Source organism: Crinia signifera, chromosome 5 (assembly GCF_055691185.1).
Source record: "Crinia signifera chromosome 5, ASM5569118v1, whole genome shotgun sequence".
Taxonomy (NCBI): Eukaryota; Metazoa; Chordata; class Amphibia; order Anura; family Myobatrachidae; genus Crinia; species Crinia signifera.
In genome coordinates, this window is record NC_139221.1 from 279,248,213 (window position 1) to 279,266,295 (window position 18,083).

The 18,083-nt window shown below is 45.0% G+C and overlaps 1 protein-coding gene across 7 annotated transcripts in view; it reads right to left on the reverse strand.

Moving 5' to 3' along the window:
• Positions 1-18,083, reverse strand: part of LOC146081108 (sodium channel protein type 5 subunit alpha-like) — a 388,187-nt gene that overhangs the window by 349,857 nt on the left and 20,247 nt on the right. Inside the window, exon 1 of one of the 7 annotated variants that reach the window (XM_083189075.1) lies at positions 4,445-4,634. The exons of the other annotated variants lie outside the window; for them this stretch is intronic. The gene's annotated coding sequence lies outside the window, so the exon portion shown is untranslated. Of the gene's footprint in view, positions 1-4,444; positions 4,635-18,083 lie in introns of those variants that run through there. 7 annotated transcript variants of the gene reach the window in all.

Consider the following 18,083-nt stretch of genomic DNA (forward strand, 5'->3'; position numbering starts at 1 on the left):
TTCGGGATTGGGTGGCATATGTGCAGTGTTAATGCTTGGCGGCGCTGAGCACTACATCTCTTTCTCTCTCAAACATGCACGAAAACAGAGTCAAACACTAGCTTTCGAAGCATTAGCTTCAAGCAGGCTTACTAGTATATATATATATATATATATATATATATATATATAAATATATATATATATATATATATATACACACACACACACACACAAACACCATATTAAAAATCATTTCTATATTTTGATTATTACAGAAAGCACAAGGAGAAGTTTGCAATTAATTAAGGATACCCTGTATGGAATTCTCAGGCATAACGACATGTCCAGGAATGATGATTCACATGACACACGATATTCTGTCAATCCAACAGCTCCCTCAGACACCCAGTAATGTCAGCACTCAGTAACACAGAACACTTCCTTTGATATGATATCATGTCCTTCAGACATGGTCCAGTGCCAAACAAGTGCTCACAACGTGTGTATTCAGACACAAGACCCAGATCCTTCCACATACATTGCACAATAAGGACCTACAGCTGCACACAATGTATTACTGCAGTGCAGTAGTGTTTGGACTTTGGAGTTCACTTACTGTGGAGAAATTAATATTTTCTTGAGGTAAACCTTTTTCGGTGTTTATATTAATCTGTAGTAATGAAAGCTTGAGGTCAGATGGGCATTATGGAGAGAGCAGGTTTTAACCACTTCGGTGGTATGCCTCCAGAGGAGCGGGCTCTCCTGAAAATTTTCCAGGCATACCACCAATAAGGAGGTGCCCGCCAGTGGTGCCTCCAGCTGTGCACTACTGGCGCACCAGCTCTAGGGGCACCTCTCCCCCGTGAACCCCCCCCCCCAAAGCTCATCTCTGCTCCGGCGATCGTACACCAAGGCTCGATTGCCACTGCCCCACCACCATTCGCAGCAGTGACCAGATGACAGGCCCCGCTCAGGGAGGTTCGGGTGGGGACCCAGGAGCGCTTGGGAGTTCGGGTGCCTGAATCCCCCAGAGATGATCCTTCCCGAGCAGGGCCTACCGCCTGGTCACTGCTGTAAATGGCAGCAGGGGCAGTGGCAGGGGAGCCCTGGGACTGGAGTGGGTGGGGAGTCAGGACTGGCCGCTGCAGCGGCTACCCTTGAGTGGTGAGTATTGCTGGGGTAGGACAAACCTGCCTTGGTAGGTTTGTCCTGCCCCAGCAAAACCCACCACTCAAGGGGTTAATATCCAATCTTTTTGTACTTAAATATATTGCATGTTACACACTATGGACACCTGTGTAAGAAATAAAATTTAATAAAAACACATTAAATACTATATATTATTAAAGATAAGGACTTATTGAATACGATGACACAAAAAGAGCATATGTACTGCAACCCATAGCAACCAATTAGAAATAGCTTCCATTAGTCTAACTAAAGGTGATGGGTAAAAGATCATGACAGATTGGCCTCTATAGGTTACAGAGTACAATGTTTCTTCACATTATGGTCTTATAAAAGCCTGTTAACTCAACATTGTCATCATTTCAATAATAATCCCAGAGATACCATCAGGTCATATCCAGTATACTGTCACAGAGAACTGCAATGTCAATATCACATTAGCACACAATAAGCGCATAGCATAATTCAATTTAAAATAATTACCTTCAATAAATATTAGCTGGTTACTCAAACTGATGGAATAAGATCATTCAGTAACAAGAGAAATTGTCTAATTCAATAGCGGGTAACAGGCAGCCAGCATCATGGAGAAACTTATTCTGTAACCCTGAGTTTTGTGCTGAACTATGATTTATTCTCCACCTTATCTCTGATATAATCCACTAAATGTCTGAGGTTTGAAGGAAGCTCAAGCCCCTCACCTCAACAGCTCTCACTGGCTGTCTAAAAAGAGGTCCTGCCATTCACCTCAACAGCTCTCACCGGCTGCCTGTAAGGAGGTCCAGCCCTCCACCTCAACAGCTTTCAGTGGCTGCTTGAAAGGAGGTCCAGCCCTCCACGCCAACACCTCAAATTATACTGATCGGCCAATAGCTGCAATTCCATTTGCAACTCACTTATCATAACATGTAGTGATATACAGTAAAGGTCTATTAACCAATCTTTGAGGGTCAGATGCACTAAGCTTCAAAAGTGATAAAATGGAGAGCGATAAACAGCCAGCCAATCAGCTCCTACCTACCATGTCACAAACTGTGTTTGAAAATTGTCAGGCAGGAGTTGATTGGTTGGCTGTTTATCACTCTCCATTTTATCACTTTTGAAGCTTAGTGCATCTGGCCAGTAGCGTAGATACTGTAAGACAGCCCATGCTGCTGCTTGGGGGAGTGGGGCTGCGTAAATGCTAGCACCCATCCGGGCCCCGGCGCACTGACTGAGTCTGCAGACAGTCAGTCACACTGTGTAGAGCCTGCCGCTGCCCGTGCTGTCACCGTTACTGTCAGTAAAAATAAAAAGAAATCCCCTTACTCGAGTGGCGGGGGCGCGGCCTGGGTCAGATACAGGAGAAGCAGCAGTGTCTGCAACAATTTTTTTGGCAGGGGGGAGCAAAATGTATAGTTATGCCACTGCATCTGGCCCACAGAGAGATAATGTAGAGGAAGTACCAACCAACCAGCTATAAACTGAAATTTTTCAAACATAGCCTGTAACTTGGCAGTTAGTAGCAAATTGGCTGCTGCTTCATCACTTTATCTCTTTCCGGTCTTAGTAAATAGTCCTATAAAAATATAAAAAAAATCATATTATATTCTCTTACCTTTACATGATTGGACTACCTGTATAATATCTAATTTTCTCTATAAATAATATATATACAGGTTTTCTCTTTACATGGCATATTATCATAAATATTATCATTAAATGCAATGGCAGGTCCAGAGGAGCGGCTGCAGCACAGTTTAAAATTCAAATAGGGGAGCCCCACCCGCTGCCAGCGAATGTGTTTGGAATGGCAGTTGGTGGCAGTTGCTGTGCGTCCTCTATTTGAAATCTGAACTCTGCAGGCCCCTCCCCTGGTCTAGTCAATTATCTATTATTACCATCCTAATTATTATTATTATTACTATTACATTTTATTAATAAGGCGCATCACTGTACATATTCAATACTCATTTACAAAGCATTCACAATATAGAAAAGTAACAGCTTATGGTACAGATGTAGAGCCTCTCATCCTTGGCCGGCGCTCGCCAGATCCCTTTCACTGGTGAGTGCCGGCGATAGAGACTGGGATGTGCGTGCATCTCACTCCGCTTCAGGGAGACTCTGCCCAGTTTGGGGGGGGGGGGGTCGGGCGGCGAGGGGGACTGGTGGCAACAGCGGGGGAAGCAGCGGAGACCCCCGCCAAGCTCCGTTGCCACGGGGCGCACAAGCGTCTCGTGCAATCGCGCCCCTGGCGGTAGCCGGCCGCTGGCGGGGGATGGCAGTAGAATCGCCATCTGTTGCAAAGATGAGTGCGGCTACATCTATATTGGCGATATAATTTGTTTTTAGCCCATTCCAAGTGAAAGTGAATAATGATAACAAGTGAGTAACAAATGCTAAGAATCACTTAATATTACATAACCGCTGTTTTATATATATGGCTTATGAGGGTTCCAGATAAGAGGTATTTGTGTCCTCGGAAAGTGTTTTGCTCCATTGTGCATGAATTCTCTATGGTTTTCTAAAGGTCATTTGAATCATTGTAATTTACATGGGTCAGAAAGGGTCAGGGTCAGGTATGAAAGCGACAACCACAAATAAATCCAACTAGCTGGGTCGCTGGGTTTACTTTGATTGTAAGAGCTGCATACTGAGACAGCAGGTAAATCACTGCAGCACATTATACGCCACCGCTGGATATTAGCAGTGGTTCACTTTTAACGTAAATAATTAATAAAAGAAAAACCAAACAGGAATCTCATCCAAAGTGAAACATTATGTACAACATTCATACTAAAGTCTAAAATTCAAGGCAAAGAAACCCCGCTCCGATCAAGTTACCTTCACTGAGCTAAGAAAATCAATGTGTGCAAAAAGCTTAATTCCCCTTGTGAGTGCTGATTTAAGTAGCAACCATCCCTGCCCACCACAAGAAAGTAAGGTCATATACGGTAGCTGGCCATCAGCTGAAAGACTCAATGCTATTTTCCAATTGTTAAGCACAACGGAATATGCTGCACTATATAACTGTAAATAAATGATCCTATATGAGGGGAACAATCTTTAAAAATGCATAACATAGATTCAGCGACTGTCTGGGTTAAATCATGTTGTATAAAGGGGCGATCACTAAAATGATGTCTATGGACAGCCACTGTGAAGCACAGCTTTACAAGTGTAGCTTTCATGCAGACCCCTGTAGAATTCTTATTTAAAAAAAAAAAGTTCTCCAAATAAAACAATGCATCAGAAAGTGTCACAAAGAGATAAACATTCCGCCTGTACTTACACACTGTCGGTGACAATGAGCCCTTATCACAAATGTTTCATGGAGTCACAAATCCAGAGATAGACAATTATTTCTCTCCAAATACTTATTGCGTGCAAATCCTAGAGATACACCACCAGGCATACACTGTGTATGTTCCTAGAGAAACAGGTCCAGCTGTATGTGAACATATCCCAGCTCTTCTCCCGGCAGTCCCAGACTGGCAGCACTCCACCGCTCACACCAAGTGGTGCTTCACACAGAAGGGGTGGGGAGACACAAATGAATCTCAAAGTCCCAGATTCACCCTGGTCTATAGAACTACACTGCGATCAATACATATCGTCCTCTATTATCTTAGCTTTAATGATTTATAAAATATTTACTGACAGTGCTAATAGATCAGCGAGCCGGGCCAAGAAATGTACAACAGAATACAATACTGGTATAGACTTACAGAGGAATGAAGGACAGAGTAAAATAAATACTTTACATAACTGTTACAGAACTCCTCCTGCTGATTAAAACAAGCTTATTATTATGGAAAGGATATGCACCATTAAGAAGTTATTAGGGACATATTACTGTTTATTATTAATTATTGAAATGCATTACCTTTTCAAGGCTAACAAATGCTTCATGCTACTGACATATGTGGACTGCCATCTGAAAGTTCATTTTTTAGAAACCACACCTCCTATAGGTTGTATACTAGTACTACACCCTATAAATATCAGTGTTGCAAACCAGGGTTTTTTGCAGAGATTCACAAATGCAGCCCTCAAGGCTTCCTAATTATTTAGGTTTAACCCCTTCCCGACATATGACGTACATTTACGTCATATGTCGGTTGCGGGGGAATCAAGCCAGCTCACGGAGTGAGCTGGCTTGAAAGAGAGCAGGTAATGGCTGTATATTACAGCCAGGTACCTGCTCTCACGGCCACGAGCGGCGAGTTCGCCGATCATGGCCGTTTAACCCTTTAAGCACCGCGGGCAAAGCGCCCGTAGTGCTTAAATAGCTGATCGGAGGGGGGGCGCCCCCCTCCGGCGCCGATCAGGGCCCCCCGCGGCGAGATCGGAGGGTGCCGATCGGTTGCCATGGCAGCCAGGGGTCTAATGTAGACCCCTGTGCTGGCCGTGTCAGCATTCCTATTACATCCTGCCTGAGGCAGGATGTAATAGGAAGTGCTGAAAATCACTATGTTCAGCCATAGAGCTCTATGGCTGAACCTAGTACAGGCGATCGCGCCCCCTAGTGGTCAAGTACACTAGGGGGCCTTGTAGTAAAAAAAAAAAAAAAAAAAAAAATATTAAAAGTTCAAATCACCCCCCTTTCCCCATTTCACAAATAAAAAAAAATAAAAAATAAAAAAAATAAACATATTTGGTATCGCCGCGTTCCTAAAAGTCAGATCTATTAAAATATAACATTAGTTATCCCGCACGGTTAAAGGCGTAAACGGAAAATAATTCCCAACGCCAAAACTACGTTTTTTGGTCGCATCGCCTACCCAAAAAAAATAACTAAAAGAGATCAGAAAGTCGCCCATATCCCATAATGGTATTAATTAAAAAGTACACTTCAGCCCGCAAAAAATGAGCCCTCACCCAGGTCCGTAGGTGGAAAAATAAAAAAGTTATAAGCCGCAGAACATGGCGACGCGACGCAAATTAGAAAAACCGTAAAAGTTTCTATTTTTTTTTTTAGTGGTAAAACATAACGAAAACTATATAAGTTTGGTATCACCGGAATCGTAACGACCCATAGAATAAAGATAACCCATCATTTTAAACGAACTATGAACTCCAAAAAAACCGTAACCAGCGCAAAATTGTGGAATTGCGTCCTGATTCCCCAGAATATTATACGGTATAGTAAATGGTACCATTAAAAAGTACAACTTGTCCCGCAAAAAAAAAGCCCTCATGTGTCTATATAGCCGGAAAATTAAAAAAGTTACGCTTATTTGAACGCGAGGAGGAAAAAAAAAAAAAATTAACAAAAAAGGCCTCGCCGGGAAGGGGTTAAGGAGGAACCAAGAGCGTAAGGGGCCCGTTTATCATATAATATCTGCGGCTAATTCCCAGAACAAAGGCAAAGGTTGTCGGTCGCACAAGACCATGGGCCTTATTTTGGTTCATTCTTTCTGACAAAATCCTTCTTAGATGGGCAAAACCATGTGCACTGCAGGTGGGGCAGATGTAACATGTGCAGAGAGAATTAGATTTGGGTGGGGTTTTACTTCAAAGTGAGATCTATATTGCAGTGTAAAAATAAAGCAGTCAGTATTTTCCCTGCACAGAAACAAAATTACTCACCCAAATCTAATTCTCTCTGCACATGTTACATCTGCCCCCCCCTGCAGTGCACATGGTTTTGTCCATCTAAGAAGGATTTTGTCAGAAAGAATGAACCAAAATAAGGCCCCATGTAATGTATGTTTTAGGACCCCCAAATATCAAGCAGTTTTATTGATTGTAATAGAGACTCAGGTGTGCTACCCCAGGACAATAGGAAATATCAAAAGAAAGAGAAAAATAATGTTCTGTTAAGGTGGGTGCACCTAATTATATTAAAATATAACTTTTAATGAGTATTCATAAAATGCTGCAGAAGACACCCAAATGTATCACAGAGGGACTGCAGCGGGAATCTTCTTCACTGCTGGCAGTCACATCCCCCCTAGGTTTCTATGGGGTATGTGATGCTGCCCGATGTACCAATATCAGGCAGCATCAGGTGATTGGTTAATTGGCTCCCAACAAAATTAACCCTGGAATGTGTGTGTGTGTGTTTGTGTGTGCATGCATGTGGTAGGAAAGGGACTGATGTGACTGTTCAACTACAGATGGAGCCTTCTTCAACTAGCCTTCTCTGGAGAGCCATGGCTCACCAAGGCTTATTGTCATCTATTGTTCTCATCTATTGTACTCTCTGTAAAGCGCTGCGGTATATGTGTGCGCTATAAAAAATAATTGTGAATATTGAAATAAAAATACAGAAGATGGGGGAATATCTGAAATGAACCGTAGAAGCACATTTCAATAAAAAGAGGCATGGGTAATATGGTTGACAGTCAATAGGTCAATCTAAGCAATACGTCGACATGGAAAAGGTCGACATGAGTTTCTATGTTTTTTTGTGTCCCTTCGGGGGGGGGTGGGGGGGCTGCGGCAGGTAGTGGCTTGCAGGGAGACTGGCCAAGACTAGTCGACTCTCGGCCATTTCTAGAGAGTAGGTGAGTATAACATACAGTACTAGAAAACTCTTCCAAAATATCCAGCCTACTTCTGCAGTGTACATCAGTGTTCTCACCTGGATCAATTGCACATGTGTTCCACTCGGGGAACTATCCTGAGCTTACACTACTGTGACAGCATGCAGCACAGTAGCAGAGATCCCACCCTCAGCTTCAGGGTTGTTACAATGGCCCTTATTCTAATCGGATCGGTACGGCCCGCGTGCGGCCGTACCGCCGATGTTTTTACTCTGCACATGCGCAGAGGTGAATCTGCGCATGTGCAGCCCCCTTCGCCGCAGACGTATTTCGTCCGCCGCAAAGGGGGCGTATAGGGGCGTGAGAGGCATCATGCCCTCATTTCCCTATGTGTACGCCCCGCGTTTCATGGTCGTTCCCATGCAAACGCGGGGCGTATGCATGGTAATGAGGCCATGACGCAACTCATGGGGGCGGAAAGCTGACGTCGCCGGATGTCAGCTTTCAGCCCCCATACAAGCTACCACACGGACGATTGTCCGTGTGGTCTCAGCTTGCGGGAGCTGCCGCGGCGTGCGGACCTGCCTTCGATGGTCGACGACCATCGAATGCAGGGGGCAGCTCCCACCATGGTGGAGGCGTAGCCTCCACCATTTTTATGCGGATCGCCAGCCGTCCGTGTACGGACGGCCGTGGCGATCCGTAGGGTGCGCGGGGATTGGTTTGTGCGGCCGGAGCCCCGTGTGCGGCTCTGGCCGCACCAACCAGAATAAGGGCCCATGTGTGTCAGCATGCAGCACTGTGTCTAATTGGCCCCATACATCAGCAATTAATTGTGACAATCCTCCGTTCTGGCGATGATTGTCACAATTAATCTTTAATGTGTGGGCTCCCCCGTTTGGCAATCCCAATAAAAAATGAATACGGATCGCCAATCGATTGCTGAATCAGATTTTTAAACATGTTTAAAAATCTGGTTTTATTGGAGTTTCATTTTTGTATGTGTGGGCATTCTAACAGGAAAAATCTGCAGATCACTGAAACAAATCTGTAGTGTGTGGACAAGTCAAATAGATTGAAGAAACCATTTATCTGGGGGGGGAAATCACTGGATCTGAGAAGCAATTAATTGTGATTGCTGATGTATGGGGGCCATAAGCTTCCCTTTCTGGAAGCAGTTATATCTGTGCCAGGGCAAATGCAGGATTTCTGGAGGGTTTCTCAATGTTTTATTACAGAGCGATTGTCGCCAGCCCTTGAAGATGCATAATTAGTATGGAACAGGTTTTCCTGTGGAGGGATGCCTTATAATTAGCATATAACAATCATTAGTCTGTACGACCCCAACTTGGGTGGGCAACGTTTTTGGGCAGATCCATGCATGCTACAGTATGCACTCATACAAGTGCGGACAGAGTCATTAGGGATGCTAAGTTTTAGCAGATTTTTCAATTGCATCTGAACACATTAAATTACCCCCATAATGAGAATAGCCTCCAAAAAATAAATACATTGATGTATATACAAACCAGAGCCAAAGTTTTTACAGAGACAAATGTATAAAAATTGTGACTATCCCTGGGAATCGGGAACAACTAGAGACTATGTGAAAGTAATTAACATTTGTTGCAAATTAATAATAATATTTGTGTAAACCGACATGAATGTCTGACAGTGAAACATTCTGAATATATTTATTCCCTGCAGTGACTATGACATCACACATTGCTCCATACAGAACTGATGGTGTGTGTGTTATACCGCGAACACCCAAGTGGGCCGGTATTCAGCCTAGGGAAAAAATCATTACGACGATCTCACCGACATCAGGGGGACCAGCATTGACAAGTGCATATAGACTTGCTGATGCCACACACGACAGAGCCAACAGCGGGGGAATGACACTCATGCTGCAGCTGCAGCATGGCCATCATTGACGATGTCCTCCTTCTTCCGAACATGCTTGGACGAGGGAGGGGGTTGTTAAAGATGCACGGGAGCACGCATCATTAGCGATGTACAGCGTATACACTGGACAATATTGTTCACAATATTGTTCAGAAAGCCCTTTCTGAACAATATTGTGACCAATATCATCTAGTATGTATGGGCTTGTATTCAGTTAAAGTGCTGATTCGGCACGGTCGAAAAACAAGTAGACCAGCGGATTACACACAGATTCATGTGTTTTTTTTAGCGAAATTGCGTTTTCACCCCCCATTTTGAATCGTTTTTCACAGATGCAGATTTGACCAAAAAAGAAAGTGAAACTGTATCGGCGAGAAAGGACTTAAAAATGTCCCTGGATGGGACGAATTGAATATCTCCTGTGTATTTCAGTTACGATATACCACACCATTACTCATATTTATCTAACTTGCAGTATATGGAGTTCTATGGGGTATATTTACTAGTGGGTGTGTTTTCAGAAGGTGAGATGTTGCCCACAGCAACCAACCAGATTGTAGCTGTTATCTAGAAGGTGCTAGATAAATATGTACAATGCAAATGGTTGCTATGGGCAACGTCTCCACTTATATAAACACGCACCTTAGTAATATACCCCCTAGTGTCTACTTAGTTGCTCTAAATTCCAAATACCATGTGATTAAATAGAATTCTAAGAGCACCTGTTGACTACAAGTGATGGAATCAGCCATTTTGTTTATTGTATATCCATTAGAAAAATCACTAAGGTGTAATGACATCACAGATACGGGCAGCTGTGAGTTTAGATAATATTCATGAGAATGTAGCCCATTGATTTATCAGTAAATATTTCCTCCGTGACGTTATTGGTTCCTTCTGGATTAATAGTGTGCCTTTTCATGAATATATTAGCTTTGCTCACAAAATGGATGCCTCAGATGTGTGTAAGTGACATGTAATGCAAAAATAAATGGGATCCTTAATCTAAGCTTGCCAGAAGAGGTCCAACCTAGGCACACCATCTTACTTACTGAACTAATTCTGAAGTCAAATGTTTTACTCATCCTATTCCTGGGGGACTTCGGATGTGTTTCACAATATTTATATGGTGGATCCTGATGTCACAGAATTACTTTGCTGCCCTGTAAAAAAAAAAAAATTGCAATGTGGCAATGCCCTTCACAGTGCTGGATGTTTGTTTGTGCTGAGTCATTCAGTCCCATCCATGATGTACAGTATATTGTTCCGGTAACCTATCTTCTGTCATTTTATTTGTGTTTGTATTGATTTCATGAGCTTGTTTATGCAGCTTTGTTGGTGACCACAGACTATGTATGAATTCCTCTTCTGCAGAAAATGATTACGAAGCAATAATTCTGCTCACTTTGGCCCAATGCAAAACAACTTTTACCCTAAATACTTTCCTCATAAATCCAACAAGGAAATCCTTTACATACAGATATGTCTCCCAATAATAGTTTCAGGTCTTTAAATATTAAACTTGGCCATACATCATACTCTACCAGAAGGCCTTGGCAAACTCCCGAACATCAGGTGGTGTTCCCAGCCATCAGAGAGTGTGGAAGTCTCTTAGAGAAGGCGCTAACCATCACCAGTGAAGAGGTCGGACTGGGATCCCATTTATAGGATTTGCACTGACATAAGGTCAGCAATGTTTAACAGGAGCATGACCATGATGACAAAATTGTGTAGCCAGAACCCCGCACAACCTCTCTGGCCACATCACATACTGTGCATGCTGCTGCACTGCCCTTATATTAAGCCAAACCCTAGCACCACTGTCTGCTGTGCAGACCTGGCTGCCCCCTCAGCGAGGGGTCGCTCAGAAAGACAGCAACTATGCATAAAGACAGCACTGATGCAGTATTAGGAAGTGGACCAAACTATGGTTACAGTGTCAATGACAGACATACTCTCAGTGATGGGAGTTGCACCCAGATGAGATAACAGCACTATCTATGGTCATGAGAACAGAGCATGTGAGTAATATGAGCATTTGGGGGCTTTGCTACATGGTCCAGATCCACAAGTGATCATAGAACATCAGCGGCCTTGGGTGGGTGGACCAACATTACTGGGCTCTCCCCAAATTTGTATATGAGGCCCAGTCCTGCAGTGTATATCCCTGTACTACATCCAGGGCACCGGTATATTTTTGGAGGTGTGGCCTAATCACAGGAGGTGTGGTCACATCCCGCGGTTGGGCCTAGCCTCCAAAATGTTTAGGGGGTGATAAAACATGCTAAAGTCGAGGGGGAGTGTTATTGTACAAACCACCTTACCCCTCAGCAGTAGCAGCACACCTACAGCATGTGCAGTGCTGACAGCAGGCCCAGCATGAGCTCTCACGCTGTCAGTAGGTGTGTGCTTCTGCTGCTTCTGCCCAGGAGGAACGGAGGGGGTTTGACCAGGGCCCCCGCCGGGCCCCTCCAGCAAGCCTGGGCCCGGGTAATTAGTACCAGCTCCCCCCACCTCTCGGCAGCCCTGCCTACATCACCCAACATGTGCAGTTTCCAGTGTTCTGTAGATATTGTTGGCCACACAGGACGCCATGTATCATATCATATTTACCACAGAACATCTGTCCTCGTATTTTGCTGCAAACCCGTGGTATTTCCAGTCATGCACTGGGTTAAATGTAATAAATAAGGCCCTTATTCTGATCGGTGCGGCCCGATCAGAAATATGCGGTGATGTCCGTCTTGGCGAATCCCCGCCTTCCGTACGGATCGCCACCTCCGTCCGTATGCGGATATGTGGCGGTCCGCATGAATGTGGACGGGGATACGCCTCCTCCATGGTGGGAGCAGCCCCTGCATTCGATGGTCGCCGAACATCGAATGCAGGGCCGCACGCTCCACCAGGTCCCGCAACACAAGACCACACGGACACTTGTCCGTGTGAAATCTTGTATGGGGGCGGGCAGCTGACATCCGGCGATGTCAGATGCCCGCCCCGTACCCACGCGTCACGGCCTCATTACCATGCATACGCCCCGCGTTTGCATGGGAACGCCCATGAAACGCGGGGCGTATGCATAGGGTAATGAGGATAAGTAGCCCCTCACGCCCCTCTACGCCCCCTGTGCGGCGTATAAAGAATCCATGCGGCGAAATCGCCTGCACATGCGCAGAGTGACCTCTGCACATGCGCAGACGATAAACATCGGCGGGCCGTACGCAAGCGGGAATATCCGCACCGATCAGAATAAGGGCCATAGTTATCTAGTAGACGGATGCCTAATAATTAGTTTCTACGCTGGCATCTGCTGGGCAAGTCCCATCATTTAAGTAATCCATCTTTATAACTGTTGCCTTGAACCAAAGCCACCTCTAAGTTTGCACTAAATGACAAACTGTCCCATCCTATGATGTCTGCCAGTGATATAAACGGACATGACAGCAGACAGAACTTTTCTATAACATAAAACATCAAAACCATTTGCTACCAAGATGCCTTCTGTTTCCAGTGCCCTATTCAATGTACGGAAATTACAGCCATAGATTGCCCTTAAGTCAGGCATGTCCAAACTATGGCCCTCCAGATGTTGTGAAACTACAAGTCCCATCATGCCTTGCTACAGTTTTGCTATTAGGGAATGCGGTACTCTTTACCTAGCACGGCGCCCATCGCGGGCATTGAATGCACTTAAAAATCGGGTGCGACGCGACCGACGCAATGCCCGCGATTTTTCATAGGGAACAATGTTAAATTTCTCAATTGACCCGATTTTTCTGTTCAATGCCTCAATTGACCCGATTTTTTCATAGGAAACAATGTTAAATGGCCCACAGAGGCCAAATAGGCACCGTAAAGTGTGAAATGGCCCCCACAATTGTTAACGCCACCCCACGATCAACGTGAACCCGAAGCGTGGCAAGCGCAGCGAGCCCGCGAGGGGCGGCAGTACGCGTCCTACGACCTTTTCATACCCCCACTATCCACGTCGGCGTGGAGTTTAGAATAGAATAGTGTGGCGAGCGCAGCGAGCCACCGAGCCCGAAGCGTGGCGAGCGCAGCGAGCCCCGCGAGGGGATGCAGATACCTGTGAAGCCCGCGAAGGGACGCGTTTATCTGTGAAGGTATCCGCGTCCGCTCGCCACGCTTCGGGCTCGGTGGCTCGCTGCGCTCGCCACACTATTCTATTCTCAACTCCACGCCGATGTGGATAGTGGGGGTATGAAAAGGTCGTAGGAAGCGTACCGCCGCCCCTCGCGGGCTCGCTGCGCTCGCCACGCTTCGGGTTGACGTTGATCGTGGGGTGGCGTTAACAATTGTGGGGGCCATTTCACACTTCAGGGTGGCTATTTGTCCTCTGTGGGCCATTTAACATTGTTTCCTATGGAAAAATCGGGTCCATTGAGGCATTGAACAGTAAAATCGGGTCAATTGAGAAATTTAACATTGATCCCTATGGGAAATCGCGGGCATCGCGTCGGTCGCGTCGCACCCGATTTTTAGTGCATTCAATGGCCGCGATGCCCACGATTTTTTTACCTGCGATGCCCACGATCAAAATCGTGGGCGCCGTGCTAGGTAAAGAGTACCGGGAATGCTAAAACTAAGGCAAGGCATGTTGGGATGTGTAGTTTTACAACCTCTGGAGGGCCACAGTTTGGACATGCCTGCCTTAAGTCTTAGAAACTGATGCAAAGATAGTTGGTACAACGTACTGTACCTGGCATCCATTTGCACCGCACATATGTCTCCGTGCCTGTGCCTTTATCTGTCTGGGCTTACATGGGTAGAAGCAGGAAATACGACATGCCTACCAGTCCAAACACATGGGATTTAAAAACTGGGACCCATTGGGCGAGATTCTCTATCACAGAAATGCGGTAAAAACCCTGTTATCGGGTTTTTACCGCATTTCTGTATTCTCTAACCCCCCTTCGCAGTGTCAGCGCTGTGGAGGGAATCGCCAGAAAAAGCTGGCGATCCCCTGCAGAAGCTTATGGGCTTCTTAACGCTGCGCTGTGTGAGGGATCCGTCACGGATCCCTCCCAGCATGCCCCGCGGCCGGAGCGTTGGTCTGCGCATGCGCAGACGGACTCCCGGGTCATAGACCTGAAAGTCCAGCAACGGCGCCGCATCGCAAGGGACAGCTCTTACCGCAAGAGCTGTCCCTTGCGTTAATGACCGCATATTTTAGAGAATATGCGGTCATTAGAAATGCGAATGCCCGCGATACTGGGCTGCGGATTTTAGAGAATCCCGCCCATTGTGTCTTAAGACACATGGTTGATTTTGCCATGTAAATGACTGTCACTTCCTCAGCCAATTACTATATGGGAACGCCCAGCATTTCATGGGTATTCCCATGAGAACCCTGGACGTTCTCATGATAGTGGGCTAATGACGCAGGTGCGGGGGGGGGGGGGGCAGGCAGCTGACATCACCGGAAGTCAGCTGCCCACCCTCTTCCCTCAGAATGTGCATGCAGATCTAAGGTTGCGAATTCTCAGCCTTGCGGGTCAACCAGAATAAACCCCATTGCCCGTAGCAACCAGATGCTACTTCTTATTTATTAAGCACCCTTTAGAAGATAATAGATAGAATCTGATTGGTTGCTATGGGCAACATCCCATCTTCAATAGTACTTACATCTTAATAAATGTACCCCCTAGGCCAGGCGTAAGAAACCTGTGCCTTTCCACCTGTTGTGAAACTACAAGTCCCAGCATGCTTTGCCCCAGTTTTTGCTATTAGGGAGCGCTAAATCTGTGGCAAGGCATAATGGGACTTGTAGTTTCCCAACAGCTAGAGATCCACAGGTTGTCTCCCATCTCATAAGTTGTCTTCATAAACTAGTATTGGGCCCTAGGGTCCTGATTCTGGTTGAAGCTGTGAAGATCGCAGCTTACAGAGTCCCAGAGTGCCCGCCGTGCCGCCCCACCAAAAAAAATACAAAATTAGGTGAAGAACATGTATTTAACATATCCAAAACAATTTTCTTTTAAAGGAATATATATATTGTTCTTCCCTAACTATATATATATAGTGGACCACACAGCAGTAGGAACTGTAGGAACCTGCTGTGTGGTCCACGCTGTGCTTCACCTTACATGGATGCCCTTGATGCATAACTCCTGAAGACGGTCCTGCTAGGACTGAAACGCTAACGTTGAGTACTACCCTTATATTGTTGCTTATGTGAAATACAATACACAGCTGTTTTTATTTGCATGAAAATCGTCTGGAGAGTGAGTCTTTCTTTTGTCTATATATATGGTGGCTCAATATATGTTTCCTGAATGGCTGCTCCACTGCGCAGCCACCAGATGGCAGACCTGCTGTGCTGACTGATCAGCAGTGATCAACATCACAGCCAGGGGCAAACGCAGGATTTTCAGAAGGGGGTTTCCAGAGGGGCGGAGCAAAGCCGGGTAAGTTAAAGTATTATAGATAGACCAAATGCATATAAATAATAATAAATATATATAGTGGAGTGGGCTTATTATTCATAATTTTCTGGTGGGAGGAGAGCTTGCTTGACTGCAGATATCTCCAGTTCCCAGAAATTGATTTCTCAGATTCTAATGGAATTAAAAACTAGAGAATCCCACCAACCAAGAGTTCAGGAGGCAGAGCAATCTGCCAACGAGTATATACAACTACATACCAGGTGTGTGGAGCTGGAGCAGTAACCAGCTGCTGGAAGGCTGATATCTCTGGCTCTGGGAACAGTAGAGACAAGCTACTAGTGTCCATCAAAGGAGGAGAGTCCTAGCTTTTGGAATATACCCTCATAAAAAAGTCAGAAATAACCTGAAATATCTGACTGGGAAAGGCAATTAACAGGCTTGGATGGGGACCACTGCTTGAAGTCAGATATCTCCGGTTCCCAAGGGCCGATTTTAAAATTCTTGTACCCATGGAAATTCTTGTACCCATTTCAGCCTAGGGCCCTTAGACTCCTGGTGGGGGTTTCTGGGTACTCAGAAACCCCCCCCCCCCCCCCCCCCCCCCTGTGTGTGCTACTGACAGCAGACATAGAGCAGGGGAATAAGAGGTGCTTCTGTGAGTGACAGCTGCAGGAAGATAATGTTTTGGGGTAGCCATTCATGTTATGCATCTGACCAGGTGATCAGATCAGATCACGCATTTGCTGGTGTGGTGGCAAACAATGCAACAATGCCAAGCAAGTGGTGAATACTGCACACCTCAGCCTTAATTTTTTTTTGTGTTAAATTAATCATAATAGTGGGAGTACATAATAGATTATTTGGAATTTGCTCTTATGGAGCAGAGGCACCTCTTCAGAGATCAACCACTTTGGTGATCTCCAGCTCCCCTCAACTTCGCCCCTGCCCGCGGGACACTGGCCATTGGCACGGCAGGTCCTGCTTTTAGGACTTCAAATGTTGGTAGTTTTGACATAGGTACTGTCTCTACATGTGTACCTGTGACTGTTGTGTTGAGCTATTTGTTACATTGCGCCGAGCTAAACCAATTTGATTACCACTCTTGGAGGAGGTAGCCACACAGTCAGCAAGAAGGCAGCCATTTTCTGGAATGATTCTGGGCCAGATGTGATAAATAGAGAGTGATAAACAGCCAGCCAATCAGCCCCTAACTGCCATGTTACCGTCTGGGTTTGAAAAATGACAGGTAGGAGCTGATTAGCTGATGGCTTACCCCTTTTTGAAGCTTGAGACATCTGGCTCTCAATATGAATTAGAAATTAGTGACCTAGCTGAAACGTGCATATTAACTGAGCCTACAAAATGGCTGCCTCCACTATGGCTAGGTAACCAGTAAGCTTTAAAAGACTAATGCTCTAAAATATTCTGTATAAAGACATAAGGAAGATGACTGGTTTTGTTTATGTACCATAGGCCAGATAGATAGACAAAAAATATTTTGTCCACACCCACACTGCACTTCATTACTGTAGGAGAAGTGGCTCCTATCCACTAACGTTAAGTGTACTCTGTAAAGATGTAACGTTTGGAAAGAGATTTAATAGCTAAAAGGGGAATTGTAATTGTTATAACGCATTAGAAAGCAGAGGCAGGATGAGATGTCCATTGTTCTGCATTTCCTGCTAACTGGCATTACCTAAGATCTCTAATGCTGTTTTATGTCTGGCTTGCTCTATGCACATACTAATAACCAGACTGGCCTCTCACAGAGTACTATAGCTTTCTCAGTATTGAACAGGGCTGCCTACATAACTTAATATGCTCCTGCTTTCTCAGAAAGGCTAGTCCTTTCCTTGTCTGATAGTCCAACAATTTGTGTACATCTCCTGTCAAGATTTGGATGACCTGTTGCTACAAATTAGTCAAAGCATATTAATTGAATAAACTCATTACCCAATTAATCCACCACAATCAAATGTTAATGGCTTTAGTTACATAGTTACATAGTAGTTAAGGCTGAATAAAGACTTGCGCCCATCAAGTTCAACCTTCGTTATTAAAGTGCATGATCTATCTGCTTTAATTTAATATAACTGAAATTAATTATATACAGATTTTAATTGTT